We start from the raw sequence: 18,139 nt of genomic DNA, 5'->3' as shown, positions 1-18,139 counted from the left end.
TCCACCAGTGAGGGTGTGTGGCTTCTTTATTGAAGATGAGATGGCTGAGTGTTTCTAGAGTTGTTTCTGCATCTTCTGATCTGTTCCACTGATCCTCAGGTCTGTTTCTTTGTCAGTACCATGCTGTTTGCATCACAGTAGCTTTTTAGTATAGTTGCAAGTTGGGGATTGTGATACCCCCTGCCATGTCTCTGTTACCTAGAGTTGCTTTTGCTGTTCTGGGTTTCTTGTTCCAAATGAATTTTTGTATTGTTTTCTCAAGGTCCGTGAAGTATGCTGCTGGAATTTCAATTGGGATTGCATTGAATCTATATTGCAGTTTTGGAATATGGCCATTTTCACTATATGATCCTTCCTGCCTAGCAGCAGGGAACGTCTGTCCATTTTCTGATATCGTCTTCAATCTCTCTTTTCAGAGTGCTATTGTTTTCAGAGAAGAGGTCTTTGATTTCTTTTGTTAGCTTGATTCCTAGGTAGTTCAGTTTTTTGGGTGCTATTTTGAAAGGAATTATTTGCCCTATTTCTCTCTCAGTGAGTCTGTTGTTTGTGTAGAGGAAAGCTATTGATTTTTGTGTGCTGACCATGTGTCCAGCTACTTGACTGAATTTGGTTATTAAGTCTAGAAGACTTTTGGTGGAGTTCTTAGAGTCTTCTATATAGAGTATCATATCATCTGCAAATAATAACAATATGACTTCTTCATTTCCTATCTTTATTCCTTTTATTTCTTTCTCTTGTCTAATTACCCTGGCTAATGTTTCCAGAACTATATTGAACAAGAGTGGTGATAGTGGACATCCTTGTTTTGTTCCTGATTTTAGTGTGAAGGATTTCAGTTTTTGAACATTTAGTATGATATTGGCTGTTGGTTTTTTATCGATGGCTTTTACCAGATTGAGGTAGAGACCATCTATTCCAATTTTTGTAGGGTTTTTATCATAAATGTGTATTGGATTTTGTCAAATGCTTTTTCTGCATCTATGGAGATAATCATATGGTTTTTATCCTTGGCTCTATTGATATAGTATATTACATTGATTGATTTGTGTATGTTGAACCATCCCTGCATCCCTGGGATGAATCCCACTTGGTCAGGGTGTATGATCTTGATGATCTTCTGTATTCTATTTTCCAGTATCCTATTAAGGACTTTTGCATCTATGTTTATGAGTGAGATTGGCCTATAGTTCTCTTTTTCAGTTGGGTCTTTCTCTGCTTTGGGGATTAAGGTGATGCCTGCTTCCAGGAATGAATTTGAGAGTATTGCTTCCCTTTCAATTTCATTGAAGAGTTTAAACAGTAGTAGCAGTACTTTCTGTCTACATTTGTTGTAGAATTCAGCAGTGAAGCCATCAGAGCCTGGGCTTTTCTTAGTTGGTAAGTTTTTAATTACATTTTGAATTTCATTGATTAATATTGGGTCATTTAGAATTTTTAGATCTTCTTCATTCAACTTTGGTAATTCATACATGTCTAGGAATCTGTCTATTTCTTCTGTGTTTTCCATCTTATTGGCGTATAGGTTCTCAAAGTAGGTATTGATGATACTCTTGATTTCTCCTGGGTCTGTGGTAATTTCACCATTTGCATTCCTAATTGCATGGATTTGGGCCTTTTCTTTCCTTTTTCTTATAAGATTGGCTATGGTTTTGTCAATATTGTTTATTCTTTTGAAGAACCAACTCTTGGCTTCATTGATTTTTTTCTATCATTCTCTTAGTCTCCATTGAAATGATTTCTGCTCTGATCTTTATAATTTCCTCCCTTGTATGAGCTTTGGGTTTGTCCTGGTCTTCTTTTTCTAGAAGCTTGAGGTTCAGCATCAGGTTGTTTAATTGGGCTCGCTTTGTTTTCCTAATGTGAGTATTCACTGTTATGAATTTCTGTCATTAGAGTGCTTTCATTGTGTCCCATAGATTCCGATATCCTGTACTGTCACTGTCATTTGATTGAAGGAACTGTCTGATTTCTTCTTTAATTTTCTGTTACCCATTGGTTATTCAGAAGTGTGTTCTTCAATTTCCATGTGTTTTTGAAATTTTTGTGGTTTCTTTTGCTATTGATCTCCAATTTCATCGCACTATGGTCAGATAATATACAGGGGATAACTTCAATTCCTTTGCACTTACTTAAACATTTTCTGTCAGAGAGTGTGTGGTCTATTTTGCAGAACAACCTATGTGCAGCTGAAAAGAATGTGTATTCTGATTTTGTGGGGTAGAAGGCTCTGTAAACATTTGTTAAGTTCATTTGTTCAAGAGTTTGATTGAGTTCTATTATTTCATTACTTTTTTTGTCTACTTGATCTATCTATTTGTGACAGTGGGGTATTGAGGTCCCCCACTATTATTGTATTAATGCATGTATGACTTTTCATGTCTGTTAGTATTTGTTTTATATAGTTGGGCACACTAGTGTTTGGTGCATATATATTTTTGATCAACATCTCTTCCTGTTGGATTATTCCCTTTACAAATATATAGTGTCCTTCTTTCTCTCTCTTAATCAGTATTGGTTTGAAATCCACTTGATCTGCAAAGAGGATAGGTACTCCTGCTTTTTTGGGGGTTTCTGTTGCATGAAGTATTGTTTTCCACCCCTAACTTTCAATCTATGAGTTTCTTTTTGAATTAAGTGTGTTTCTTGTATGCAGCATATTGTTGGATTTTGCTTTTTGCCCCATTCTGCCAGTCTATTTCTTTTGATTGGTGTATTGAGACCATTAACATTGATGGTTATAACTGGTACATATTGACTTATCATTGTCATGATTTTTTCTTTCTGTTGGATTCTCCCCCTTTGCTTTAATTTCTTGTCATGTCCAATGGATTCATTCTGCTGGACTTCCTGGGGTTGTGATCCTCGTTGTCTTTTCCTACAATATCGTCTAAAATTTTTTGGAGTGCTGGTTTGGTATTCATGAATTTCCTAAGGTGCTCTTTGTCAGGAAAGTATCTTATTTCTCCATCAATTTTGAAAGATAGTTTTTCAGGGTACATCAATCTGGGTTGGAGGCTGTTTTTCTTTAGGGCTTGAAATACATCATTCCAAGCTCATCTTGCCTTGAGGATTTGCGTTGAGAAGTCTACTGTGATTCTGATGGGATTTCCTTTGTATGTGATTTGCTTCTTTTCTCTAACTGCTTGTAGAATTTTGTTCTTCTGTTGGGTTTCTGGAATCTTAACAATTATATGCCTATGTGCACATTTTTTTGTTTAAGGCTATTCGGAGTCCTATATGCCTCACTTATCTGTATGTCAAGTTCTTTCCCCCTGCTTGTGGAGCTTTCTGCCATTACTTCTGTGAACTGTTTTATTATGTCATCTGTACTCTCTCCTGTTTCTTCGTTGACTCCAATCAGTCTTAGGTTATTCTTCTTTTCGTCTAGCAGATGCTGGATTGATTTCTCATGGTCCCTTACAATTCTGAACCAATTTTTCTTTTCCTGGTCACTAATTGCAATCTTATCTTCTACAGCTGAAATTCTGTTCTCACATTGGCTCATTCTGCTTTGTAAACTTTCAGTGGAGTTTTTAATCTCCTGGAAATCTGTTTGCATCTGTTTTATGTATTCCATTTATTTCCTATGTTGGGATTCCATCATGTTCCTCAGCTCCTCTATTTTTTTTATCTCTTCATGTCTAGATTTATTAACCATTTCTTGCACTATGGACACAATCTCTGCTGTTATTTGAGAAATTATTACTGATTTCATTTTTTCAAGATTCTCTTTTGTTTCCAGTTCAGGGAGTCCAGGTGATTGAGTATCAGAGTGTTCCATCTTGTTTCCCTTTGTGATCTGGAAGTCTGGTTTTGAGACTTGTTTATCTGTCTTCTCATTTTGTTGGGGGGGGTGGCGCCATGTTGCTATTGGCACCTGCATGGCTCACCTCCTCTGGGCTGGGAGTGGTGGAACAGTGACCCAGAAGCCCCTTCCTCTGGCCTGGGAGCTGTGGAACAGTGGCCCTTAAGCCCCTACCTCTGGGCTGGGAGTGGTGGTACAATGGCCTGGAACACCCTTCGTTCTGGCTGGGAGTGCTGGAAAGGCAGCCTGGAAGCCCTTCCTCTGGGCTGTGAGCCATGGAACAGTGGCCTGGAAGCCCCTACCTGTGGGCTGTGAGCAGTAGAATGGCGGCCCCAAAAACCCCTTCCTCTGGGCTGAGAGCAGTGGAAAGGCCCCCTTTGGTTTTCTAATAAGGACCTTGCATTGGACTCAGTAGTGAGGACTTTGACTTTTGACTGAATCATTTGGCTTTCTAGTGCACAGATGATCTATTTGCATTCTTTTACCCCTGACTCCACAAGCGGCCATTGTAAGCCTACCATGTAAATCCTATATACATGACTTACAACAATTGTAAGCCTATATTTAAATCTGTTCCTCTAGTGCCCTAATTGATACAACATGATTCAAGAAGACCAAAATAGTCATTAAATATTCAACATTTAAATTACTATTTTGGTGTTGACTTTTCCAGATATACTGACATGTGTAGCAGAAGAAAATTGTACTTAGAACAATAACCTTAGTGCTCACTTCTAAGTTTGGGAAGTGAATGTCATTTCAAAGTAAGGGGATTGTTTTATTAAGAAACATAATATTTTGTGTTTGCTCTTCTAGTTTGGTTAAAGATGAAGTCTTCAAGGTATACCATAGTTAAGTAGGTGAGAAAGAGAGGGCTAAATTTTACTCTTAATGAAAGAACCTGAGGTTTTCCTGACAAGATGAAAAGAAGAGAGATTGAAAAGCTTAAAGGAAATAAGACCATGAAAAGGATAATAAATTGAGGTCTAAGCGTCAAAGAGAGAAATTCCCTGTAGTCAGGAATTGTTTAATGAATTTTTCCCCAAGGAATTTTTAGGACATATATCTAATGTTAAATTACAAATTGTTAAAGTCTTCAACACATTAATAGCAATCTGATCATACTTTCCATGCTTTGTGAGATTGTGTTTATGATCAGATACTAAGTATTTAGTAGGCAACATTCTGAGTTCTTGTAATAAAATAGAGATCCTTATACTTTGGAGCTTACATTTGAGTGAAGATCAAACAATATATAAGAAAACTAATGAACAGGTGAATGTTTTAAAAAATGATCAGCAGAAAAACTTGAGAGTAGGCTGGGGTGAGACTAGCTTGGTCCGGATGCACAAAGGCAAAAAAGACGGGGTAGTTAGCCATTTGGAGATGAAGGAGAGGGCAATCCCAGCAGAGGAAGATGCCACTAGAAAGGCCTTCAGTCTGAAGCTGCCTTTCACATAAAAAAGGCCAGATTAGAGCTTCATTACTCATGGTAAAGAAAATAAAAATTATGTATATTAAATCTAAGAGAGCTTTGGTGAATACAAGAATTTTACAGAAAAGAAGTATTTAGATCTAGGGACAACAAGAAGAAACCCAAGTAGATGCTGACTGGAACATTGAATTAAGATAATCATTAGTAAAATACTGTAGTAAAAGTGGTGCAAAGATGGTAGTAAGATACATCTAAAATCTGTTTATTATGAGCAGTTAATCTTCAAATTATTTAGCTCCAAGACCCAATTTTGCCTGTACTATGTTGATTTACATTTTTTTTTGTTATTTTCCTCATCTCTTAGGTAAGTGTCCGCTCCTATCCCAGTTACATTCAACCAGAAGACATCACCTATCTAAAACCATGGGGTAGGTTCCATGAACCAGACTGAAAACTCAAGAGTATTTCAAATCCTTGACCACAACAATTCTAGATACATTCAAATCCTTCTTTTCTTTAGGAACACCAGCTACACAAATGATGAGTCCAGTACATATTTTGTTAACATGAAAATGCTTCTTGATAAAAGTGAAAGAGAGAGAGAGAGAAATGCTGCCATTTATTGGAACCCTATATTTAGCCATGCTCAAAGTCAGCACCAATCCTTTTGATTTTTCATAAGCTAACAACTTTCTTTTGATTACAATAACGTGGATTGTGTTTCTATTGGTTACAATGCAAAACATCCTATTATGGAGAAGCAGAGTGCTCCCTGTGCTGAAGAGGAGGTAAGCCTTCTGGGCCACTATACCACCATCTCCAGTGGTGAGGAGCAGAGCCACCTCCAACACTGAGGACGATGTGAGCCTTCCAGGCTGCTATACCACTGCCCCCAGTACCAAGAAGCAGAGCTGTGCCCAGTGCTGAAGAGGAGTCTTCCAGGCTGCCATACCACCACTCCCAGATCTGAGGAGCAGAGACACCCTCAGCACTCAGAAGGAGCCTTTCAGGCCACCGTACCATCACCCACAGTGCCCAGCAGGTAACCTGCACGGGCGAGAGCAGCACACACCCTTTTCCCTCAACCACTGAAATGATAAGACCCATAAACAAGTCTCAAAACCAAACTTCTGGATCACCTAAAGCAACCCCAAAGGGAAAAGAGATGGAAAAATCTGATACTCAACCACATCGACTCCCTGAACTGGCAATAAAAGAGGATTTGGAAAAAATGAAATCAGAAATAATTTCAGATAGCAGCAAAGATTGTGCCCATAGTGCAAGACATGATGAATAAATCTGGAGAGAACACAGATAAAAAAATAGAGGAGCTGAGGAACATGATGGAATGCCAACATAGGGGAAAAAATGGAATCCATAAAACAGATGCAAACAGATTTACAGGAGATTAAAAATTCCATTGAAAGTTTATCCAGCAGAATGAGCCAATGTGAGGACAGAATTTCAGATATAGAAGATAGGATTGCAATTACTGACCAGGAAAAGAAAAATTTCTTTAAAACTAAGCAATCATGAGACATTAATCCAGCAGCTGCTAGACAATGCAAAGAAGAATAACATAAGACTGATTGGAGTCAACGAAGAAATAGGAGAGCGTGCAGATGATGTAAAAAACTGTTCACAGAAGTGATGGCAGAAAACTTCCCAAGCATAAGAAAAGAACTTGACATTCATATAAGTGAGGCATATAGGACTCCAACTAGCCTTGATCAAAAAAAATCTATACATATAATAGTTAATCTACACATATAATAGGCATGTAATTGTTAAGATTTCAGAAACCCAACAGAAGAACAAAATTCTACAAGCAGTTAGAGAAAAGAAGCAAATCACATACAAAGGAAATCCCATCAGAATCACAGCAGACTTCTCAACTCAAACCCTCAAGGCAAAATGAGCTTGGAATGATGTATTTCAAGCCCTAAAGAAAAACAGCCTCCAACCCAGATTGATGTACCCTGAAAAACTATCTTTCAAAATTGATGGAGAAATAAGATACTTTCCTGACAAAGAGCACCTTAGGAAATTCATGAATACCAAACCAGCACTCCAAAAAATTTTAGACGATATTGTAGGAAAAGACAATGAGGATCACAACCCCAGGAAGTCCAGCAGAATGAATCCATTGGACACGACAAGAAATTAAAGCAAAGGGGGAGAATCCAACAGAAAGAAAAAATCATGACAATGATAAGTCAATATGTACCAGTTATAACCATCAATGTTAATGGTCTCAATACACCAATCAAAAGAAATAGACTGGCAGAATGGGGCAAAAAGCAAAATCCAACAATATGCTGCATACAAGAAACACACAATTCAAAAAGAAACTCATAGATTGAAAGTTAGGGGTGGAAAACAATATTTCATGCAACAGAAACCCCCCAAAAAGCAGGAGTACCTATCCTCTTTGCAGATCAAGTGAATTTCCAACCAACACTGATTAAGAGAGAGAAAGAAGGACACTACATCCTTGTAAAGGAATGATCCAACAGGAAGAGATGATGATCATAAGTGTCTATGCACCAAACACTAGTGTGCCCAACTATATAAAACAAATACTAACAGACATGAAAAATCAAATAAGGACTAATACAGTAGTAGTGGGGGACCTCAATACCCCACTGTCACAAATAGATAGATCAACTAGAGAAAAAACAAGCAACAAAATACTTCAACTCAATTGAACTCTTGAACAAATGAACTTAACAAATGCTTACAGAGCATTCTACCCACAAAATCAGAATACACATTCTTTTCAGCTGCACACAGTTCATTCTCCAAAATAGACCACATTCTCACTCATAGAACATGTTTACTTAAGTGCAAAGGAATTACATTATCCCCTGTATGTTATTAGACCATAGTGTGATGAAATTGGAGATCAGTAGCAAAAGAAGCTACATGAATTTCATAAACACATGGAAATTGAACAACACACTTCTGAATAACCAATGGATCACAGAGGAAACTAAAGAAGAAATCAGACAGTTCCTTCAATTAAATGACAATGACAATTCAACATATCCGAATCTATGGGACACAATGAAAAGTCTTAAGAGGGAAATTCATAGCAGTGAATACTCACATTAGGAAAACAGAGCAAGCCCAATTAAACAACCTGATGCTGAACCTCAAGCTTCTAGAAAAAGAAGAGCAGGACAAACCCAAAGCTCATATAAGGGAGGAAATAATAAGGATCAGAGCAGAAGTCAATGCAGTGGAGACTAAGAGAATGATACAAAAAATCAATGAAGCTGAGTTGGCTCTTGGAAAGAAAAACAATATTGACAAACCCTTAGCCAACCATAGACAAAAGGAAAGAAAAGGCCCAAGTCCATGCAATTAGGAATGCAAATGGTGAAATTACAAGGGACCCAGCAGAAGTCTAGAGGATGATCAATACCTACTTTGAGAACCTATATGCCAATAAGATGGAAAACACAGATGAAATGGACAGATTCCTAGATACATATGAATTACCAAAGTTGAACGAAGAAGACCTAAAAATTCTAAATGACCCAATATCAATTAATGAAATTGAAAATGCAATTAAAAACTTACCAATGAAGAAATGTCCATGTTCTGATTACTTCACTGCTGAATTCATCAAGTCATTTAGAGAGGAATTACTGCCACTACTCTTAAACTCTTCAATGAAATTGAAAGGGAAGCAATACTCTTGAATTCATTCCTGGAAGCAAGCATCACCTTGATCCCCAAAGCAGAGAAAGACCCAACCGAAAAAGAGAACTATAGGCCAATCTCACTCATGAACATAGATGCAAAAGTCCTTAATAAGATACTGGCAAATAGAATGCAGAAAATCATCAAGAAGATCATAAAATCTGATCAAGTGGGATTCATTCCAGGGATGTAGGGATGGTTCAACATTGGCAAATCAATAAATGTAATACACTATATTAATAGAGCCAAGGACATATAACATATGATCATCTCAATAGATGCAGAAAAAACATTTGACAAAATCCAACATGCATTTTCCTATGAAAAATTAGAATAGACAGTATCTACCTCAATGTGACAAAAACCATCTATTAAAAACCAATAGCCAATACCATACTAAATGGTCCAACATTGAAATCCTTCACTGTAAAATCAGGAACAAAGACAAAGATGTCCACTATCAGTACTCTTGTTCAATACTGTTTTGGAAACATTAGCCATAGCAATTAGACAAGAGAAAGAAATAAAAGGAATAAATTTAGGAAATGAAGAAGTCAAATTGTCATTCTTTGCAGATGACATGATACTCTATATAGAAGATCCCAAGAACTCCACCAAAAGTCTTTTAGTTAATAACCAAATTCAATAGAGCAGCTGGACACAAGGTCAACACACAAAAATCCATAGCATTCCTCTACATGAATAAAAGTCTCAATGAGATAGAAATAGAGCAAACAATTCCTTTCACAATAACATCCAAAAAACTGAAATACCTAAGAATCAACTTAATGAACAAAGACCTCTTCTCTGAAAACAATAGCACTCTGAAAAGAGAGATTGAATATGATTTCAGAAAATGGAAAGACATCCCTTGCTCTGGGTAGGAAGAATCAACAAAGGAAAAATGTCCATACTTCCAAAAGTACTATATAGATTCAGTGTAATCCCAACTGAAATTCCAGCAGCATACTTCACAGACCGTGAGGAAACACTTCAAATATTCATTTGAAATAAGAAGAGACCCAGAATAGCAAAAGCATTTCCATGCAACAGAGACACGACAGGGGGTGTCACAACTCCCAACATGAAACTATACTACAAAACTACTGTGATAAAAACAGAATGATGTTGGCAAAGAAACAGACCTGAGGACCAGTGGAACAGATTAGAAGATGCAGAAACAACTCCAGACTCATCTTTGACAAAGGATCCAAACCCCCTCACTGGAGGTAAGATAGCCTCTTTAACAAATGGTGCTGGAAAAATTGGATTTCAACTTGACAAAGATTAAAACTAGACCTATGTCTCTCACCATGCACTAAACTAAAATTGAAATGGATGAAAGATCTAAATATTAAAACAGAAATAGTGAACTGGCTTGAACAGAGTTTAAGTAGAACGCTTGAAGACATTGGTGTAGGAAAAGATTTTATGCAGAAAAACTCAGTTGCCCGTGAACTAGCACAAACATTCAACAAGTGGGATCTCTTCTTATTAAAGAGCTTCTGCACAGCAAGAGAACCACCAACAGAGTGAAGAGACAACCCACAATGTGGGAAAAAATTTTCACTTGCTGTTCCTCAGACAAAGATCTTTTATCTAGAGTCTATAAAGAAAGTAAAACAAAAAGACCTCCCAAATTTAAAGAGCCAATCCAAAAATGGGCATCTGAAATGAACAGACATTTCTCAGACAAAGAAGTAGATATTGCAAATAAACATATGAAAAAATGTTTAACATCACTGGTCATTCAAGAGATGCAAATGAAAACAATGCTGAGATTCCATCTCACCCCAGAAGGAATGGCTGCCATCATGAAATCAACCAATAACAAATGTTGATGGGGCTCTAGGGAAAGAGGAACTCTTACTCCACTGCTGGTGGGAGTGTAGACTGGTGCAACCACTGTGGAAATCAGTATGGGGGTACCTCAAAGAACTAGGACTGGAAGTCCCATTTGACCCAGCTATTCCCCTGCTGGGTAACTTCCCCAAAGAATTAAAAGTATCATACCACAGTGATATATGTGCACCCATGTTTATAGCAGCACAATTTGTAATAGCTGAAACTTGGAAGCAGTCCAATTGCCCATCAACTGGAGACTGGATAATGAAAATGTGGGTTTTTTTTTTAAATAAAATGGAATACTACTCAGCCAGAAAAAATGAGAAATTAGGGACATTTATAGCTAAATGGATGCACATTGAGGTGATACTCTTAAGTGAAATAAGTAGGACATACATGTGTAAATACCAAACACTTATTCTTGTGTGAGAAACTGAAAGTGTAAATGAGGACTAAAAGGTAAAGTAGATAATGTGAAATAGGAAGAAAAGGGGCAAAGGGGTAGGGGAAGTGGTAGGGGTCAGGGAATGGAAAGAAGGGAATGGAATTAATATGAGAACAGCAAAAAATGGAAACAAAGTCTTTGTAAATAGGGAGGGATGGAGGGGTGAAGGGAGGGCAGGGGAATGGCTAAAAAATAAGCGAGAGATTATGTCAAGGTGCAAGTCTCTAATGATGAATGCCATTATATACCTAAAATGTACCAATAAAATTCATTTTAAAAAATCCTATTACATGAGAACTCTGGCCCTCTAGAACTTTCCTCAGACTATTTCTTTGAGTCACAAAGAGGTATGTTATAGTGCCTCCAGTATTGGATTGCATTGCCCTTTTCTGTTGTCACATTAATGGTCATGGCCCAGAGGAGGCTATGCTGCTTTCAGTGTCAGCAGAGCCTGAAATCTGCTGACAGGGATTCCCTTGTCTCTGCTGAGTGGAGCACCTACTACAGGATGAGAATCCCTTCTTATTGTTCTGGGAGGTTGCTAAATGCAAACAAGGAAGGCTCCTCTTTATGTTTTCATTTAGAAGTTCCAAACACTTGTCTCCTTCAGCCAGAAAATATTAAGTAGAATGGAAACCATTCTTTAGTGGACACATTCACTCATCTCCAGAGAGTTGGATACCATGCTCCTCACCTGAAAACTCTCTGCCCTTTTCATTCTGGCTTCACTGTAGCATGACTAATGTTCAAATTTCCATCCCCATAAGGGAAGTATCCTTAGGGACATGATCCCTTCTCCCTAGCTGACCATAGCTATTTGGTTTTCATTTTGTTTTCCTAAATTTAGTTGACATCTCTGTATGTATACAATTGTTGACATTTTTCTTATTCTATTTTACCCTAAAAGGTGTTTCATTTCTGACATAGTTCTGATACAATTAGATAGAGGGGAAAATAAGCAAGGCCAAAGCCACTTTCAAGCCCTGACACTGGTTTAGTGGAGTCACTTTTTTTTTTTTTTTGGTACCGGGGATCGAACTCGGATCCTTCTGCTTGCAAGGCAGGCGGTGCAACCACTGAGCTAAATCCCCAGCCCCTAGTGGAGTCACTTTTAATGTGACATAAATTTACATTGCTGAGGTTGAATAGCACTGGATGGGTTAGCTTGTCATGCAAGGTGACAGTTGATTTTATTCTATCTAACTCTATGAGATTCTTTAAAAAATACAAGTTTTCGGTCTCAAATTTACAAAATGAACTGGTAACTTTTCACGCTATAGTGGCATTCTCATAAAATAATGAGTATTATGGTCATTGCTATTGTAATAAGCATAATAGGCATCAAATATGGGCCAGACACTATGATGTTTATGATGATCTGACTTTATTTAGAATGGAGTTATGCAATGTATTCTCTGCATCTACAAGTGATACCTGAAAGTAATAGCTGAATAAAATCCTTGGAAAATCTTTGAAGTTGCCCTTAATTTTACATTCTAAGAGATTAACTCTAGGGTTATGTATCTGGTTTGTGGAGAGGCAAAGTAGATCTGGGGAGTGGTTAGTACAGATTTTTTCTGTGAAAAGTGTGACAGAAGTTAGGAGACCTCTCCCATTGCTTGACTTGAAGCAGAATTTGACACTATTAGACTCCAGGGATTACAGTTAGTTTAGAAGTCTAAAGAAATATAGAATTTAGAAATATAGAACATAAACTATTTATGCACTTTTGCCTATAAATTTGTAGTATTGTGTTTTTGAATTGCCAGATAAAGGCAAAACCTCCAAACTAATTCCCAAAATTCAAGCCCTAAAATCTCTCCACACATTTGGTTTGTCCCTGTAAATCAAATCTGTGCTTCAGGATTTGTGATCAAATCTCTTTTTTTTTCTTCTTGCTTTAACCATGTAGTAGATTCTTTCTTTTTCAAGTCACTCTATGGATCTCAAAAGAGCCCTTCAGAGTCTGAATACTAACAAGTGATTCTTGTGTTATCACTTTCCAGGGTCTTTAAGCTCAGTCCTGACTCTATTATACCATAAAGAGATGTATTTGATCCACTTATGGCATGATTTAGCTGACTCAGCAATGATGGATTTCAGCATCAAATGAAGTCTCTACCTTTTCCTCTTCATTCTTTCCCTTGCTGCACACTCCAAAGCATGTTGAAATCCTAAAAGAATGCAAAAGAACAAATGAGAACTCATAATGAAAAAAGATATTTAACACATATTTTCTTTCCAACAAATGTGTTGAAATGGCTGTGATTTCAACTGAGTTGAGTAACTGAGTAACTGAGTACACTGATTAGCACAGCATGTGAAAAAAGATCCAGTGATTTGTCAACTGCCTCTTACTACAGATGCCATGTGGCAAGAGGATTGGGCTAAGTGTGTGGTGCTTTGGTGTTGTTGTTGGAGTTCAATCCATACCAGCTGCACCCACACAATAACTTTGTGTTGAATTAATGGTGTGGTATTTCAATAGAATCAGTCATAGGTGCAAGCCCAATTCCTGATTTCAGAGATTGGTGCCCCATGCCTGGAGGGAGCACTACTCTTTATTAGAATTTGCAAATTTTAAAAAATCCTGATATTTTTGTTCATTCTTTTATTAAGTAATATATATTCTATTTGAAGAGAATGGCACCAAGAGAAAATGGAAACACTACAGAGGTGAGAAGTCAATAAGCAAACATTTGCACAGGTCTTCAAATGGTAGCAAGGAAGAGAAGAGGGGGCAGCATGTGACACTAGGGATTTTATTGCTTTCATCTTTGTAGATTTTTCCCACATAATTATCATAAACTGTTACAGGAGTGGAAAGTCTTGGCTTGGGGCAGGCTTCCTTAATTTCAATAACTAAAAATTTCTCTTCCCCTAGTTTGATTGCTCTGTGCACCAGGAACCTATAAAGAAGAATTTTTTTTCTCTTTTAATCAAATGTCCCTCTTTAGATATGTGCCAAGTCAAAAGTCAAAATGATTCTGTCCTCAGAGTCTGGGCCCTCCTCCAAAGTGGGCAGATACCCTGTCAGTGGGACATAGCTCCTTCCTATTTTCTGTTTCTGTGTGAATACTAGAATCTCATTTTTTTCTCCAACCGGTAGAGTCTTGTGACTTATAAAGCACATCACTAGCCCACTTTCTGTCCCTTCTCTTCAATGTCTACAGAAGACATGTGTCATGTCTTGGAAGATCTCATGCAAATGGGGTATGCTTTGGAATCTTCCTCCTGGCATACTCCAGGCAACTACTACCCATTAGAGATGGCATACGAAGATCTTTAATAAGTCCTTAGCTTCAGCATCTCTCATCAGCCTGAGGTGTTGTGTCTGGCTCTAGCTCTTCTGGATGAAAGGAGGCAAACAGTCATTCCCCCTACTGGAAGGGACTTCGAAAATATTGACTTCCCAAAATTCCTGAATCAAAAATGTGTTTGACTTTAGGGATTCTAAGTAATATCTGGGGAAAGAATTTCCAACCAAAGAGAATTTCAATTCCAAGTAGCCAGGAGGAGAGAACCAGCAGGAGAGTCTGGTAAATACCTTAACCACATGCTGTTATGACTTTTTAAACCAGGTATCATTTCTCTCTATTCTTTTATTTTTCATTCATTAATTTTATTGGTACATCTTAGGTATACAATATGCTGACATTCATTATTGGAAATTTGTACCTTTACATAATATATCTTGGTTCTTATTTTTTCCCCATTCCCCTGCCCTTCCTTCAACCCCTCCACCCCTCCCTATTTACAATGACTTTGTTTCCATTTTTTCCTTTTCTCATATTTATTTCTCTCCCTTCTTTCCTTTCCTCTGCATAAGAATGAAAGACATTTTCGATCCCTGGTACCACAAAAAAAAAAAAAAAAGAAAGAAACAAAGAAAAGAAAAGAATGAGAGACATTTACAGCTAAATGGATGCACATTGAGGCCATACTCTTAAGTGAAATAAATAGGACACACATGTGTAAATACTGAATAGTTTCTCTGGTGTAAGAAACTGAAAGTGTAAATAGGGATCAAATTATATAATAGATAATGTGAAATTGGAAGAAAAGGTGCAAAGGGGAAGGGGAAGTGGAAGGGGTAGGCGAAAGGAAAGACTTCTCTCCATTCTTTAAAGGACTCCATGCTTAACTTTGTTCTGGGGTAGCCCAAGTACAGCTGAGTCAGAGAAGAGGATGGTTAGGCTTAGAAGTGGTGAAATAGAGTATAACTACGTTTTAGAATAAAAAAAGGGAGAGCAAGATGCCGGAGTCCAGCTCCAGCGGGTTTAGGTCCTGTGAGGAGGTGTGGAGTCGGCGACAAGAGAATGAAATAGACACTGAGTGGAGGGTCAGCAGCTCAGCTTGTCTGTCTGAGTTATACCAAAATCACTTTACTTATATACGTTTTGGTTACACAAGGCTTTGGTAAGCACATGGGTCCATACACAGTGTGTCTTCATACAGAGTTAAAGAAAAGCTGATATCACCTAAAAACTATTTTAGACCACCCAGTTCTAAATACTCCTCCGGGTGCTACGTGAACTCTTGCTAACTTATCAGATTTACATTCGAGGAACAAGAAGCATTTTAGAAAGGTCAGGCTACCTCATTAGGCCAAGTTTTGTCAGATATTGTTGTGTGCCCCATGGGTGTTGGCCAAGGGTGACCAGGTGCCAGACAGTGGGGCGCCTTATTTTTTCCTTTCTTTTGTTCATCTTTCCTTAACTTCTCTCGTAAGCAATATTTGTCATATGGGAGGGGTAAATCTAATCTGGGTAAATGCTGTATGGAATTTGTTCCTTTTGGTGGGTATCATAATGTTCCACCTATAAGCTACATTGGGAGGGGGCTCAGCCGTTGGGACAGGCCCATACTTTCCTTTATTTTCTATGGACTGAGATCCCTGTTTTGCTGCAAATATTTGTGGGCTTAAAGTAGTCAGGGCCTCACCATTTGTTTGAGTCTTGGAAGTACCCAGCATTTCCAAGAGCCGTAACTGCGTCATGAATTTGTTGATGTCCCAATTTCCCTTTGTACAATCAGGGCATATGGATGGCACATCCCCACTACTCATGCAGGTATGAGTGAGGGGCTTTTCTGTAAATGGATTTACAATTTCTTCCTGTAATCCCGGCCTAGTAACCATTTCTGAAATAATGACTTTTATCCTTTCAGTGATTTCCTGGGGAGTACAGCACCGAGGTAATCACCACCGAGGAAAGCGAAAGCAAAAGACGGAGTCATGGGTTTCAGCCATAGTCTCGGTTTCACTGGAGCTGTGTCAAGCAGCGAGATTGTGACCGTGGCCTGTGCCAGCAAGAGAGCCGGAAAGCAGAGGAAAACACTGAACTGCATTGCTCTAATAAAACTGTTTTGGATAAGGTTGGACTACAGTTAATTTTGACCCTATCAGTGAAAAATGTTAAGTAAATTATGAGGGTAAACAAGATTTATTGTGTTAGAGAACATATTCTTTTACATGATTATGGAAGTCCATGTACTAATATACTTAAGAACATAAAAATTACATTTTATTGAAAAAAATTCTCTTAATTCAGACTTTCCTAGAGGGAAGCCAGCTTTAGCCAAGTGGTCTGAATTTGCCTCTTTGGCCCAGCAAAAAAATGCTGTGGGCTTGTTGGAGGTTGTCCCACCCCATAGAATCACATGCCTGGTTTAATTCCTGATCCAGTTTCTAAATCAGCCATATTTATCTCCCTTTTCTTCACTGCTTCATTCTCCTCTACCCTTATCAATTTCTCTGCCTCACCTTTTCCCTGTGGTCTCTTTTTACAAATACAACACATACAAGCTCTTAACTCTTGGTTTCATTTTCCATGATACCTATGATGGTGCTTTATGCATCAAGAAACAAATATGCTCTTAATAGAAATAGCCTGAAGACATCTCCTCATGCCTTCCATCAATATTGGCCCCCTACAGGTGTTTTCTACTCTTGTTAATGAGCCAGGACACAATCAGTGAGGTTACTATGTAGAAGAGGATGGTTTAAGAAAATTTATAAATTTCTTGGGTTTTACTTATTTATTTTAACATTTCATCTCATTTTCCTTATATTTCTCCCTAAATTTGGTGCTTACACACACAAACACACACACACACACACACACACATAAACACACACCTTAGGGATTCCTTTTTTAAGTTATTACCTATTATTGAAATATTTTCTATAAGTATCCTTAACAACACAGGAAAACAACAGACATAACTAAAGAGTGAGAATATTTTGCAAAGAGGCACATTCTATGCTTAATTTTAATATATATTAAAATTTATGCCTTTTCACTGTTTTCTATATCTTTGCTTTTCTTATATAAAAATTTGTTCTTATTTTTACTTCTCAGTGATAGTTTAAGGTTGTCAGATTTAGGAACTGAAAATGTAGAAATCAGTAAAATTTGAACTTTATATACACAACAAATGATTTTTTTAAATAAGTATATTCTTTATCTGGTAACCTTAGTAGAAGGTGAGGTGCTTCATTTTGAGATGATCATTTCTAAAACCTGGCATTTTGAAGAGTACTGACGGTATGTAACCCAGATTTTTGTTCTTTGAATATCTAATTATTTTAAGAATTTAGACTCAAATATATAAAAACACACTGTAAGTTGGTATCATGCTGAACATGAAAGAAGTTTTCAGGTATTACTAATTATCCATGTTATTTGACAGGTTTATCCATGTCATTTTGACCTTAATATAGCATGTCTTCAGTGAACTATCTGAAGTTCCCATTCTAAATCATGTTTCAATTATACTCAATTACAGTACTTGCCCTTGTGGGCTTTATTATTATGGTAATTACATGGTTATTGTAGTGATTATCTACTTATAGCATTGCTTTGTCAGTGCCATAGGCTTCATGAGGGTCAGTAATCTT

General features: G+C 37.5%; 1 long non-coding RNA gene across 1 annotated transcript in view; it reads left to right on the top strand.

The window, feature by feature from the left end:
• LOC110344992 (uncharacterized) overlaps positions 1-16,664 on the top strand; it is a 121,288-nt gene extending 104,624 nt beyond the window's left edge. Inside the window, exons 5-6 of the long non-coding RNA XR_015441559.1 lie at positions 5,605-5,668; positions 16,408-16,664. This is a non-coding gene — a long non-coding RNA (uncharacterized LOC110344992). The remainder of the gene's footprint in view (positions 1-5,604; positions 5,669-16,407) is intronic.
• Positions 16,665-18,139: the final 1,475 nt, after the last annotated feature.

This window comes from Heterocephalus glaber, unplaced genomic scaffold (genome assembly GCF_053883595.1).
Source record: "Heterocephalus glaber isolate CG9 unplaced genomic scaffold, H.glaber_assembly_v1.0 deba00001523, whole genome shotgun sequence".
Lineage (NCBI taxonomy): Eukaryota > Metazoa > Chordata > Mammalia > Rodentia > Bathyergidae > Heterocephalus > Heterocephalus glaber.
This window is presented reverse-complemented; position numbering and strand designations above follow the sequence as displayed.